The sequence below is a fragment of the Ambystoma mexicanum genome, chromosome 11, assembly GCF_040938575.1.
Source record: "Ambystoma mexicanum isolate Mex_15411 chromosome 11, UKY_AmexF1_1, whole genome shotgun sequence".
NCBI lineage: Eukaryota > Metazoa > Chordata > Amphibia > Caudata > Ambystomatidae > Ambystoma > Ambystoma mexicanum.
In genome coordinates, this window is record NC_090934.1 from 1,120,849,616 (window position 1) to 1,120,864,502 (window position 14,887).

Below are 14,887 nucleotides of genomic sequence, written 5' to 3' on the forward strand. Positions count from 1 at the left end.
ACATGAGCTTCATTCAACTAGTGAACGCCCCTACGCACATCAAAAGTAGAACCCTTGATTGGATCCTCTCTCTAAACACACCTATAAACATCGACTCCATCTCGCCTCTTACTTGGACTGACCACCACAACATTACATTCACCCTCAAGCCCGTCGAACCCATTGTAAACAAGCCTAAAACAACCAATACCTACGAAACCAGAAATTCCCGGAAACTCACTCCTGAAAACTTAATGCCACTTCTTGCAAAAGCTCTAGATTCCACCTCAATCACTAGCGACAACCCCTGCCTTTTAGCAGATAACAACCATAACTGCCTTACTTCAACTATTAATGCTGTAGCCCCACTCACTACCAAAACCAAACACTCAGACAAACGTTCCTGTTTTTGGTACAATGATGACCTAATCGCTCTCAGAAGAACCAAACGCACGCTGGAACATGCTTTCAGAAAGCACCCCACCTCAGAGTCTGAAAAAGCCTACCAGGAGATAAACAAAATCTATAAAACAGCCATTATTACCCACAAATCCAATGCTTATAATACCAGGATTAGCAATGCCACCTCTGATTCCAAAGAATTATTCTCTATTCTAAAATAATTGGAAAACCCGGCACCAGCCATAAACTCTACCATCCCTAGTAAAGAGTGGTGTACCACGATACAAGATGCTCTAGCAGCCAAGATAGAACTACTCCAAAACAAAATCACAACCAAAAAGCAATTACTAGCAGACACACCTGCCATTCTTAATCCGACCCTGTCAACTCATGTGATCCCCAATTCCCCATTCCATTTCACACCAGTTTCCCAAAAAGTAGTATTTGATACCATTGCCACACTCAAAGCCTCCAACTACAAAGGTGACTCCGTCCCAGCGTCAGTAGTCAAATCTTCTGCCCACACTCTCACGCCAATTATCACTAACTTTGTAAATGCATCCTTCAATACCAATATGGTCCCAACCAGTATCAAAGCAGCTTGGGTCACTCCCCTTTTGAAAAAACCTACCCTGGACCCCACGGTGCCCACTAACTATAGGCCAATAACAACTGTCCCATTTCTCCTCAAAATATTGGATAAATTAGCCTACAACCAAGTCTAAGCACACCTTGAACAGAACTAACTCATTGGCAGTAGGCAATCCGGCTTCCGCCCCAACCATAGTACAGAAACGGCGCAACTGGATCTAAAAATCCAGATGGATGCCATCAGAGACTCAGGGAAACTCTGTATCCTCCTCCTACTCGATCTCTCCGCAGCGTTCGACCTACTACACCATAATAAACTTTGTTCCACATTAGCCAAAGATTTCAATTTCTCCACCGAAGCCACCACCTGGATCAAATCCTTTCTTGCAGATCGAACCAGGGTCTCCATAGGTAAAGAAGCTGCCAACCCTATCCCAGTGCCTATTGGCGTCCCCCAAGGCTCCTGCCTCTCACCCACGCTATACAATGCGTATACTAAGCTCCTCTTCTCATCCCTAGACGATATGGGTGTCATCTACACCAATTTTGCAGATGACACCCAGATCCTCATCCCCCTATCGGGAGACTACACCCAAGATTCCCACACCATCAACAAAATCTATGCCATAATTCAAAACTGGATGGCATTAAACAGCCTCTGTCTCAATGACGAGAAGACTGAGGTGCTTATCGTGGGCTCTCAGTCTAAAATAGCAGCATTACATCTTGATTATTCATCCATCAATATTGATGGCAGCATGATACCGGTACTCAAACAAGTAAAAACACTAGCTGTTTACCTAGATGCCAATCTTACCATGACCAAGCACATTAACGCCCTCTCATCTTCCACGTCCTATACCGCCAAACTTATTGCCCTCAGTCGCCAATTCTTGACCCCCACTAACTGCATCACACTGGCAAGAGCGCTGATTTTATCCAGACTCAACTACTGTAACTTACTCTTTCTTGGAACCTCCAAGGCCAATTTAAATGAACTCCAGCTCATTCAAAATAAAGCCCTTTGCGCGGCCCTTGGAATAAGAAAATCTGACCACACTTCCAACATCAGAAGAGACCACCATTGGCTCCCCATCAAAGCGAGAGTCATCTTCAAAACCCTGTGTTTCACGTTCAAATGCCTTCACACAAGCGCCCCTATTTACCTTAACCACGCTATAACCAAAAAAGAATCAAAGAGACCCCTTAGATCCAACAGCGAAGCACTCCTAACTATCCCTCGCTACAAGAACACTAATGCAGGAGGCAGTAGCTTCCAATACCTAGCCTCCACACACTGGAACACTCTCCCCTTAGTCATCAAAAACGAGGAATCATTCACAGGGTTCAAGAAATCCATGAAAACTCGGTTATTCAACCAAGACTAACACCCCATACTATGCTTCAGGGAATAAGACTGCTATTGATTAGCACTGATGCATTGTAAATAGACTTGATCATGTATGCATGCTTTTGATTGTCAATTCATGGACACGCTACAGTTCTGTACTCATGTATTAACACCAATGTTTTAAATATTCTGTATTGAGCCCGATTGGCCTTCCTAATTATTGTTCTTAACCAAGCTGTCTGTAACCTCGCCGTGATACCCAAGGGTCTGGGCGTGTAACAAATGTAATAAATAAAATCAAAAGTGACCCTCAGGCCTACTCTCCCCTCACCCCGTCAGAGATACAGGACTTTGTCGGGTTAGGCAAGCTTGCCCCTTCTCTCTCCCAGGTTGCTTCCCCCCGGGAATCCTCATCACCCTCTTCCGATAGACAGTATTCCTCTGGCGGACATCATGACATCTCCCCTCCGATAGCTCAAAGCCTAACAGCAGAAAATCCATTGCGACCTCCAATAGGCAGTTTTTTGTCATGACTGAGGACAACAGAAGCATCATCCAATCAAGGCAATCCTCCTCTTCAAATTCTACTATGTTTATGTCTTCCTGAGTAATGAACCTCAGTTTCGAGGAACAATGTAAGAGTTTTAGGACATTGGCTCTGTTCAATATCAACCCGTCCGTTTCTGGGATCAGTCGCGCAATCGTTATGAACATCTTTCCCATGTTTGCAGCTTCTACAGTGGAGGTGAAGCGTTGTTCTTTCCGTCGACCCGGATTCCCGGCCTACTGTTTCAACCCTTGCCCGTAGTCACTCTTACGATTGATGTCTGAACCACTCTTTTGTTCCATGCTTCGAAAGGTAGGTGACAGTGGCCACGCTTGTCCCTATGGGATTCGTTGATCCTCTTCAGTGTTTGGCTTTGGTCATTGATCCTTCTGGGGAGTCATCCGGTAAGAGACCGTGGCCTCCAAATCAAAGTTCTTGTTAGTCAAATCCATTTCTCCTGTGGATAAGTTCTCAGAATAAGTGGAGAGGTCCAATAACAGTTGAATATCTTCCAATGGGATCTCATGATTAGCCAATTCTCCCTTCTCCCTGTTTTCCTCCAGCATCGATGTACGTCCCCTCCTCTTAAAACTCATCCCCTCTTTATCAGCTTTGGGAAGCGTAAGATTTCATAGAAAAGCTCTTGAGCCGCAAGGTCGTCCCCTTCACTTAGTCGCTTGGTTTTTGGGCTTTTTTGATTGCTGGGTAGCCCCTGGGTTTGCTTTCTCCTGCGAGCTGCTCTCTTTATTGTCAAATACAGCAAAGACTTTCTGTTTGACCCCTGATGCCACACCTTTGTCTTGGGGGTTGTCCATGGTCTTCCCATTATCCATTCCAGTGGATTTCTGCATCGAGTCGATTCAACCAGATTGCTTCAGGGACTCCTCTGCTCCCATCTGACCCCCAGCATTGCTCAATCAGGGAGGGTGCCCAGGCTACCAGTTAGTCGAGTCCTCGCTTCCCCAGACATCGCATTTTGCTGGTCGGTTTGGTTTCCCCCCCGGATTGGATTGCCGGGTCTTGTCTAGGCATTAATAGATCAGACTCTACTTGTGTTTCCTGAGTATCCTTTTGATGTCTGTGCCATTTAATTAAGTCTGGTATAGCTGACCTCATTGTTGACTGCTCATTGTTTTAACCTCTAGCTAGGTCGAATAGTCAGTTCAGCTTCCTTATCGAGCCTTAGTTGAACAGTGTTTACAAATGACTCTAGAAAGATCAACTTTGTGTGGGACAGCGCCAACAGTGGTGCCTGATTCTTAATGGTCTCTTGCAAGTTCTCATACAATTTCACAAATGGGTTCATAGTTACCGCCAGGGAAGCAATAACCAAATTTTTCATTTGAACCATGTTCAAACTGTCCCGCGAGGTTCCGGAGTCATATCCTTCTTGATTATGGGGTGATGAGGAATGGTTGGGATGGGAGATAGTAGACGCTGTGGAATCTGACAGTGTTTTCCTTTGTGAGTATTATGGCGACATCCCCTGATCCGATGTAGCCGCCTTGGTGGGGTTAGCAAATGCAGGGGGTAAATCCGACTTTTCAATTGCCTCCTCCCCATTTTCCTCCTCAAATGTAAACCATGTACCATCCTCCCTATTTACCGGGGACTCCAGTAAAGTACCCCCTCCTTTGGGCCCTACGGTCCACCTGGCAGAGTTGTTCCACCGTCATTACATACGCTCAATCATTTTGGGAGAGATCATGTTATATTGAGCTGCTCTGCATCCTTGGCTAATCTATTAGCCAGTGCCAAATGTTGTTGTTCTAAGTTTGACAGCATCAGTAGGGAGGATTGGGGAGACCTGGGGATAGCTAAGCCACCTCCTCTCCACACTTCATAGTCCGGTGCGTCCGGTCTTTTAAATACCTCTTCAAGGTAAGAACAGTCCTCCGTACACACTGACTCCATCATGGAGAGCGGTATCTCATTCTCCAGCTCTTTCCACCGTTCAATCATACTCCTAGTTTGGGGGGGGGGGACACCTTTGGTGTGGAAGCTAACATGGCCTTCCGCCTGCCAATGTTATAGCTTCAGCCTCCCTCTCGATTACGATAGTGGAGGGTTTTTTCAACTGTGGCTTGAGGGGCGATCTCCCCCAGCCGGCATCCGGCACGGCTGATGGCTCCTTGCCCTCATCTCCGTCCACAGCTCTTCCCCCTCAGTTTCCCTCTGTGCGATCAGCGGTGTCAATGTGTTCAAGGACGCCCCTTTTTCCAGAATAGGGTGCTTCTTGGCTTCCAGCTCCTTCACTTTTGCCATGTGTGTCCTTATAGAGTTTGAGGGAGACCCTACTACAGGTGAACAGCACCCCTCATTTCCGATGGGCTCTAGTTGAGCCAAATCCTCACCCGGAACCTGGTTTTTAACTTGCCGCCTCATGCGTAGCAGAGACATACTTTCCTCAGGAAGATAGAACAGACTGAAAAGCCGTCACTTTCGGTCCTCGCCTCTTTCACTCTAGAGGCTCTGTTCTTTTATTTGTTAAGTTATAAGATGGCAGAACCACCCCCTTCAGCCATCACAATTCTATAGATCAGTCTTGGGTAAAAAGATCGAATCTTGGGTTAAGGTGGAAATGACTCTTCTATAAGCAGAATGTCAGTTTATTCGGTGTTATTACGGTCCGACGGTAATTAGAGGGTATTTAGAGGGGAGAGACCCTCCCCCCGAAAATCCTTTGATGCAATCCAAAACGTGACACTCGATATACAGTGTCTCCGAAGCGTCTCAAGGGCAGTCACCAATACAATTTAGTGCAGGGTTATAACCCTTGGGAGACACTAGAGTCACAGAGAATCACAAGGAGTTACTCCTCTTTCTTCTGGCGTCTCCGTCCCGCAGACCACGAAGACCACTTTGCTCCATGTTCCGTGGTATGGGAGAGCTTTAAGGTCTTCCGCTCTCCTCGTCCGGAATTAGGACATGCCTCTCGCAGTGGACACCATAGATGGACTCCCTCCAGGCAGTCTATGGAATAGCAGTTAGTAACAGCAATATCCGACCACGAAGACCACTTAGCTCCACTTTCCGCTCGAGGGCATTGAAAATAATCAAATCAAGACAGACCTAGCGATGAAATATGAAGCTAGATTGCTGGACTTGGAGAGTGAGGATGAGGAAGTCCACCTGAAACTCAATGATCTGGAGAACAGGGAAAAGAGACACAACCTGCGGGTGTTTGGCCTTAAACAGCAAAGAAGGGAGACAGCTTTCGAAGTCACAAAAAAGGTCTAGGCACTGGTGAACTCACTTTTTGCAGATGATGGAGGAAAGGAGGTCAAGACTGAACGAGCACACAGAGGCAGTGGAGGGACCAGCCCCAGGTCAGTGGTGGTTTGGTTCCATCGATATGGAGAGAAGGTGGAAATAATGTAGAGAGTGAAAAGCCTGTGAAATATCCAATATGAGGGGGATATGGTGCAAATTTATCAGGACCTATCGCACTTTACCTTGGCTCGCCGCAGAGACTGTCGACTACTGACCGGGCGGCTGAATGAAAAGGGGATTCGATATCGATGGGCCTACCCATTTGCACTAAAATTTGAAGTCAAGGGAGCAGACTATAGGATCATCAATGGAATGGAGGCTTCGCAGGTCCTACGGCATCCATTGGAGGAAGCACCAGATGGAGAGAATCCTGCCGAGAGTGGGGAGTCGACGGTGGATCATGGACAGCCCAGAAATCTCCAGCCAAAAAAGAGAGTGCCTCGTGGCAGAACAATCTTGAGATTAAATGCGCCTACTCCAGTGAAGTGACTATCGTTTTATGGGCAGCATAGTTATTTGGGGGATCAGGGGGGATTCTTAGAAATCGGGGGATATAGTACCTATGAGTTAACGGGTGACTGGTGGGGAGCAGAGGTGATGAAGGGGTAGTGGTGGGCATACATTCATCCTGGTGGCCCATATGCAGATGGGCCACTAAGGGAGAGACTTTGAACGATCTTCTTCCGGGGGAGTTGGGGTTTTGGGGCGGGGGGGCAGCAGGGGTGGGGTGGGAGGTGTCTGGAATGCAGAAGTCGGTGCTTGTATATAAGGTTGTTGAGGGGTGCTGTTATAAGGGAGAGGTCCAAAGGGATAGGCTGTTGTCGTTATGGCTGACGTAGGGGGGGGGGGGGGCGGACCAGTCAGCTAAAGATGGACACTATGAATGTTAAGAGATTGAAATTGTACACCCCGACTAAGAGATCACTTGGCGCTAGGAAGATCTGCTCTGGACATTCTTCTGTTGCAGGAAACTAAGCTTATAGCAGGAGAGGAATGCTGTATCCCTTGTGCACAGATTGCCAGGCTTAAAACGTGTTGGGGGATTCTAAAAAGGGGGAAGTAGGCATTCTTTTGCATAAGCTGTTGAAGGGGAGGGACCCGAAAGTGTGGAAGGGAATGGAGGGGATGGTCTTGGTAGGTAATGGGTACCATAAGTGGGATCACGTTGACAGTGGCGACAGTGTATTGTCCAAATCAAGGACAGTTGATTTTCTTTCAGGGAGCTTTGGACCGGATTCTTCGGGAGTGTAGGAGTCTGTTTATACTTAGGGAGATTTCAATATGTGGGCAGACCCAGAGCTGGCCAGACTCTCCCTACGAGACGAGCGCCAACAGAGTTCGACGCACAGTCTGGAGGGTCTTAAGGACCTCCTAGATTCACAGGAGTTGACGGATGTGTGGCAAAGACTACATCCACATAAATGGGGTTTCACTTTCTTTTTGCCACCTCATGGTACCTATACCCGGAGTGATTACTTATGTCACAGCAGGGAGATGGTAGATAGGGTTGCTTACTGTGAAGTGGTCCCTATTAGCTGGTCAGACCATGACATGGTTTGTATGGCCGTGGGACTAGACGGGTTGCACACACAGGATTCCCTCTAGAGATGTAGTGATACCCTCCGGATGGATGCAGTGTTTTTGGAGAAAATGTTCAATGTGATTGAGGAATATTTTAAACTCACTGACACAGGAGAGGTGGAGGTTTGCACAGTGTGGGAAGCTGTGAAAGCAACTGGGAGGGGGACTGCTTATTAGGGAAGGGGCAAATATGAAAAGAGAGAGAACTCCTTTAGAGAATTAACTGCGACGAGAGATATGTCTATTGGATGGAAGGCTGTTCGGACAGGGGGTACTTTACACTCTGCTGGCACTCTGGACTACATCTCCCATCGTTCCCAGCGTATTTAATTACACTTCCAGGCATGGCCGGTTTGCGCCCTATTTAAGGTCTGGGTTGTCTAGGTGCTTGCTAGATTAGCTCTCAATGCATACTGTCACTCTGTTTCAGAATGTTTTATTCTTTTAGGGATTGTACTGGTTTTAGCTTATTTTTGTTTTTTAGCTAGTTTATTTATTAGGCAGTTAGTGACTAATTTACTTAGGGGGAAAGGGATTGTTTGAAAACCAACTTTTGACCGATTTTAAACTCTGCTGTCACTAATGACTACTTCTCCGATCTTTCCCAGTGTATTCCCATTGGGGACCAGATTCCTAGTTTCCTCCAGATTTGATTCTCCTTTCTGGGCTAGAACAAGTGGGAACTACACTTTCCATGGTCCTTGTAGTCCAGGTGCGCCTATTTCTTACTGGCAAGGCATTTCAGCGCTGGCACATCAGGGACTAGAAAATCTGTGCTGATGCAGGTACGCAGGTTCCCCGGTCCCGGGGATTCTATTACTTTGTGTTACCTGGAACGTCTATTCCGTTAGGTAAATCATTTCATATATCATTTCAGCATGGGATTGCATTCAGAGCTAATGCTGCTTTTACAAGCCCAAAAGCTTTGAAGGTAGGTGCTGGTAAAACGTTACACGGAGGAGTGCAGCGACAACTACACATCGCCCCTTTCTACCTTAAGAGCGCAGAATACACAAACATGACAACCACCCGCTCAGATAATTACTCCACTGGGTTACGGGGACCTAAGTCCATCATTAGCAGATGACCTAAAAGCTCAGATTGGGAGTGAGATTATGGAAAATTAGAGTGCCACAGAGGAGCAATCTCTAATATGTCAGTATACCACTACTGAAGCCTTAAACCCTAGGAGGCAAATAACGCTAAAAGCTTATGATTGCGACAGCTTTCATAAAGACACCTCCACGAATAACAATAGGTTAGCTGGCCTTGGTAACAAGACCACTGCACAATCTCAGATGGATTTGGAGGGACAAGGTAAACATATCCCAAGTCACTCAACCCATTAAATTAACGTTGCTAAACACACGATCATTAGTAAAATATGCGGTGGACATACATGGTTACATTGTGGCCAATAAGGTTGACATCATGTGTGTGACATAAAGCTGGCTACGTGCATCTAGTGGTCCAAAGATAGAGCTTGTTACATCACTGCCAAAATCAAATAAATGGCTTGGGAGGAGCGATGGAGATCCTATGTAGGAAGGAGATTGGGATGTATGAAAAGATCAGCGAATGTGAGGGCTGTGAAATCATTCATACCAAATTTAAAATCATCAGGGAATAGTTGTATAAATCTGATACTTGTTTATCAGCCACCCATGGAGATGTCCTCCTTTAATTAGGATTTAGGCTGGCTTTTAACCCCTATGAAAAGCCCTAACTGTGCCACAATTATGTTAGGGGATTTGAACAGGTCGAAAGGGAATATGGAGGAGAAAGAAGCAATGATATTGGAAGAACAGATGTAGGCATACAGGTCCTTAACCAAGAACCCATCCATGTGAAGGGGAACACATTGGACTGTGTCAGAGCCAGGAATATTGTTATAGGGACAGTTAAAACATCCACCTGTATTTAGTCAGACCACTCGCTTATAGAGTGCAGCATCCTACCTAGAGGAAAAGTTGGTTTACATTATAATCCCCCCAAGACAGTAGAGTGCAGAAATCTGAAGTGTTCTGGCATTAGATTTAGCAGATTGTTTAGATACACTCATGAAGCACTCTTCTGATCAAGACATGCCCTTAAAATTGGTGGAAATATGTGGTAGGCCCATAAAATCACTTCTGAATAGAGTTGCCCCTATTAAAACTAAAACTGTTTGGGATAAACCAGAACACCAAAACTTGTTCCCGTCAGATCTGACCACCCTCAAAAAAGCTAAAATAAAAGCTGAAAGAGTATTGGCAAAAAACAAGACTTGCGAAAACAAACAGGCATCGAAGCGACTGAATAAAGAATAAAAAACAGAAATGTATTCAAACAAAAAAAAGGGTTTATAACTATCAAATAGAGAAGGCTTATAACAATACTAGGAAACTTTTTGATATTTTCAAACCGCTAGAAAAACCCAAGGCGCGGGAGAAGTCATTTTTACCAAATAACGAGGATTGCACATGGGTGCAACAAGCCTTCCAGGAAAAATGTTGCTAGCACGAAATAATATTAAAAAGAGCCCAAACAATCAGGAGCCACATATTAAGGAGGCTAAGGAAACATGAGGAGCTGTGATTCTTTCATTTTAAGCCAACATCTATCTTAGACACGGAGATGACGCTAAAAAGCATGCAACCCATCTCATGTCCCAGTGATTTCCTAACATCAAAAATTATCCTACGGAACATCAAAATCTTCGCCCCATTCCTTAGGCGATTTGTCGACTCATGATTTCTCTACAATCTAGTACATAAAGAGATCAAAGATGTTGAGGTTAAGAATCCAGGACTGAATCCAAAAGTCCCCTCTAATTTGAGACCGATTACAAACACCCAGTTCCTGCTTAAAATTGTAGGCAAAATAACAGCTACACAAATGCAGGACCATCTTGAAGTATCAGAATCTCTGCATGCAAAACAGTCGGGGTTCAGGCAGAAACATGGGATGGAAACTGCACTCCTGGATCTGCAAACACAGATGTTATGTACTATCGAGGAAAGTAAAGCCGGGATTCTAATCATCTTGGAATTATCTGTGGCATTCAATATACCTGAGCACAGATGCCTACTATAAAAATTGTCAGAAAACTGTCCCAGTAACGCCATCGAATGGCTGAAATCATTTCTGAGTGACCGAACTTCAAGGAATGGCGGGGGGGAAGCTACCTCTGAACCAATTCAAAGAGAATATGGTGTACCGCAGGGTGCGTTCTTGTCACCCGCGCTTTTTAACATCTTTATAAAGTCACTATGTCATTAGATTTAACAGATGGGCCTCATGAATACATGCAACTGGTGTTGGACCTTAGTGGATCATATGAAAAAGACACGGAAAAGCTGAATAACAGATGGTTCTATTTAGAATTGGATGCAGAACAACTGCATGCGTCTGAACAGTTCAAAAATGAGCTTATGGTAATTGGTTCATCATAGGCCAGGGCTAAATTGGGGCCAAAATACGTTGTTTTTCATATAGAGGGAAGCTCAATCCGTGTGTCAGATAAAATAAAAAATGTAAGGATCCACATGTACGCTTCAGTGGGTGCCACAGCACGTGTTGATGGTGTTATGAAAAACTCACATTCTTATCTTAGAGTCTTACGGCAAGTTCAGCCATTGATGACGCATACAAACTGTAAAACACTAGTAAGAGCTATGATAATGCCAAGGCTGGACTACTGCAATGCCTTGTTGGTAGGGGCTAGCAAAAAACATCTACAGAGACTACAATAAGTGCAAAATGATGCTGTGAGAATTATATGTAACAACTCAAGAAGAGATCACATCACAAAGGCGGGAAAGGAACTGCATTGGGTCCCTGTGACTGCTAGGGTACATTATAAAGTTCTCGCACTAACCCACAAATGTATTTACGGGGAATCCCTGTGATACTTTAAGCAAAGGCTATCCCACCAGAAAACAGGCAGATAATTACGCCCAAGTACTACACAATGCCCATCGGTCCCAAGAGTAAAAAGAAAAAGGGGAAATGGAAGATCATTTCCTGTTCTAGCAGCTATGGAGTGGAATGAATTGCTGGTAAAATTAAGGCAGGAGAGACAACGGGAAACTTTCAAGAAACAGTTGAAAACCCTGCTATTTAAATAAGCTGCCAGCTAATTGCTTACCAGCTACATGTTTGTCCCATTTGAGAAATGTCTACGTGCCCGCATAAATAAATAAATAAATAAATAAATGACTGTGCTGAAAGTAAAGGAGAAACAGTAAGAGCTCAGATGGGGAAGAAACAGTAAGAGCTCAGATGGGGAAGGTAGCCAGGAAATTGTTGCATCTACAGCAGAAATCTTACGAGAAGGGGGACAAGGCGAATGCGCTGCTGGCTGCCAAGCTTTGTCCTCAGAGGGCTGAGAGGTGGGTTGAGGAGTTATTGGATTCGGATGGTGGGCTTACTGTATCACCTTTGGAGATAGTGAAAAGCTTTGCTTCTTTTACTATGAGAACCTCTCCACAGAAGAAAAGGTGGTAGGTGCAGAGGAAGTGGGAGACAATCTCAATGGAATCGGGCTCCCAGCAATGAGCAGGGAGGGAAGCGCTTAGGGTGGATGCCCTTTTGTTCACTTCAGAGGCGATTCTGGTGGCTATTGGGAGAATGCCAGTGGGTAAAGCTCCTGGGGATGACTGTTTCACAGTGGTTTCCATAAACCGATCGCTGTTTTGGTGCCTCACTTGGTGAAGTTGTTCAACTCTTTTTTCGAGACTGGAAGGGCCTTCGCGAACATTCTGCGAGGCGTTAATATTAGTTATTCCCAAAGAGGGAAGGACCCTTGGTCATGTATGTCATATAGGCCCCTTTCTCTTCTCAACCTTGACGTCAAGATCTTTAAAAGAATGATGGCTACTAGATCGGAATACTTTATGCCCCGGCTGATCCACTCGGACCAGGTTGGGTTTATTCCCGGTAGACAGGGGGCAGACACTCTAGGAAGACCTTGAATCTTATGGACTTAGCCAGGGGTAAGCAGGAAACCCATCACTCTTTAGCCTTGACGCAGAGAAAGCTTTTGATAGGGTGGGGTGGGAGTTTTTATATGCAATCCTGCATAAGTTTGGCTTCGGAAAAAGGGTTCTCAATGGAATCAGGGCAGTTTATAAGAAACCAAGAGCATGGGTGGTGGTGAATGGGAAGGCGTTGCAGGAATTTGGACTGCAAAGGGGGATAAGACAGGTCTGTCCCCTATCTCCTCTCCTGTTTGCCCTATCATTTGAGCCTTCGGCACAAAAAATATGTCAGTCCCCAAGGACTACAGGTGGGGAGAAGGAATACAAATTGGAAATGTACGCGGATGATATTCTTCTTCACCTTCGTAATCTGCATATTTCAGTGCCGGCGGCCTTTGGGGTGATTGGGGAGTATGGGGCCCTCTCAGGGTTTAAAATCAATACGGTTCCCATTCAATGACGACACAGAGAGACTTAGCCGCTCTGCAACCCTTAATATTGGCGATCCAAAGGAATAGTATTAGGTACTTGGTAGTAAAAATGTCAAGGTCCTTACGGGACCTGTGCAGTGTACATTATCCACAACTGTTTGAGAGACTTCATGGGGGAATAGCCTCTTGGAATAAGTCTATGAAACCAGAAATGGAAGAGGGGTTTGATGTAAGTAACAGGTCAATTAGCCCAAAAAAAAATATATCAGAATTTAATGCCATAAAAAGGACTATACAATAAAAACAAGCTCACAAGTGAACCTCAAGTGTGGGTTCCATGCATTTAATATGAGATTAACATTTAAAAGCTTAGACAGAATCCTCAAAAGTAAGCATAAAAGGAAACATCATGTGAGACATTTGTAAAGCTGAAATACAAATGTGCATATATTCAAAGCAATAAAAACACTTAAGGGTGATAAAAAAAACCCTTAGAGATGTGAAAACAACAAAATATACATGTAAACATGAAACAAGTTGAGGGGTCGCCATCCACCAGGATGTGAGACAATCTGGGAGCGTAGTATTCGCTCAGCAGGCTCACACTTCTTATATATCAGTTGAATACTGTACACATACAGGATGAGGACTTCTATCCTGATAGTGTAGTCTGTCAACCATCCGGACACAAGCATCGAGATACAATCAACCTTCTGAATTCAAGAAATAAGGTACAGTCTAATAGAGGAGACAACAAAAAGTAATTGTCTTCAACCAAGAGCTCCGGCAAGGGGCACCATGGTTAGTGTTCATGTTTTTTTTTAGTTTCAACATGTTACTGAAGACCACAATCGGTCAAATGTTTTCATCAGGACCAAAGGACCGACGAATCGTCCCAAGTCAAATACATTGCGAACATCACCTGACAAGCCAGGGACGTGAACAGAAAGAGAGTCAATGTAGGTTGACTCGAACTGAAGGAAGCTTCCCCATATCTCAGAACAGCTGCCAGTTAAACTCTTGATGGGAATTCACTTATGATGAATAGAATAGCCGCAGGAACGTCTTATTCGGATAACTTTAAATGCCTGTATTTAAACCCCTCTGGGTTGAACCCCTTATCAGCTGTTTTTTATGGTTACATGTGGACCCAGCAGTAGGCATGTATTGCGCGGTCAGATGAAAGCAGTGTTCACATGAACTTTCTGGCCTGAACAAACGTTCCATGTAATAAGTCCACCATCTCATTGATGGGCCGACTTAACGCACTGAAGATCAACTTCCTGCCCAGGGTCCTTCATCTCTTTCAAATGTTGCTGGTTAGGGTGCCGGAGACCCTATTGTTGGAGGCGAAAGGGCGCATGATTCGATTCCTTTGGCAGAGTAGGAAACCGAGGATTGTCTATGACGAGTTGGTGCTCCCTAATGATCGGGGAGGGGTAGGGCTACAAGATATGAACTTATATCACAGGGCAATGCAACTAAGGGGATTTGTACCATACTTGCGGCTGGAACGGGATAAGCAGTGGGTTTACTTGGAGAACTATCTTTTGAGACCAGTAACAGTGGGAGAGTGGTTGTGGTTACTCAAGAGGAACGTTCCAAACAGGGTCAGGTCGCACAGTATCTTGGTATTGATCTGGGAGCTTCATGGGTGAGCGGCCCATAATGGAGGGAGTCACTACCTGGCCCTCACCACTGAGTCATCTCTGGGCACCATTGATCCGAACGATCAGGAATTGTTTGAGGCTGGATTGGAGAGGGTGGGCCA

The 14,887-nt window shown here is 45.1% G+C and overlaps 1 protein-coding gene across 5 annotated transcripts in view; it reads right to left on the reverse strand.

Annotated features, from left to right (window-relative positions):
• The window catches only part of SCAPER (S-phase cyclin A associated protein in the ER), a 4,210,252-nt gene that overhangs the window by 3,502,074 nt on the left and 693,291 nt on the right, over nucleotides 1–14,887 (reverse strand). The gene's annotated exons all lie outside the window — the stretch shown is intronic.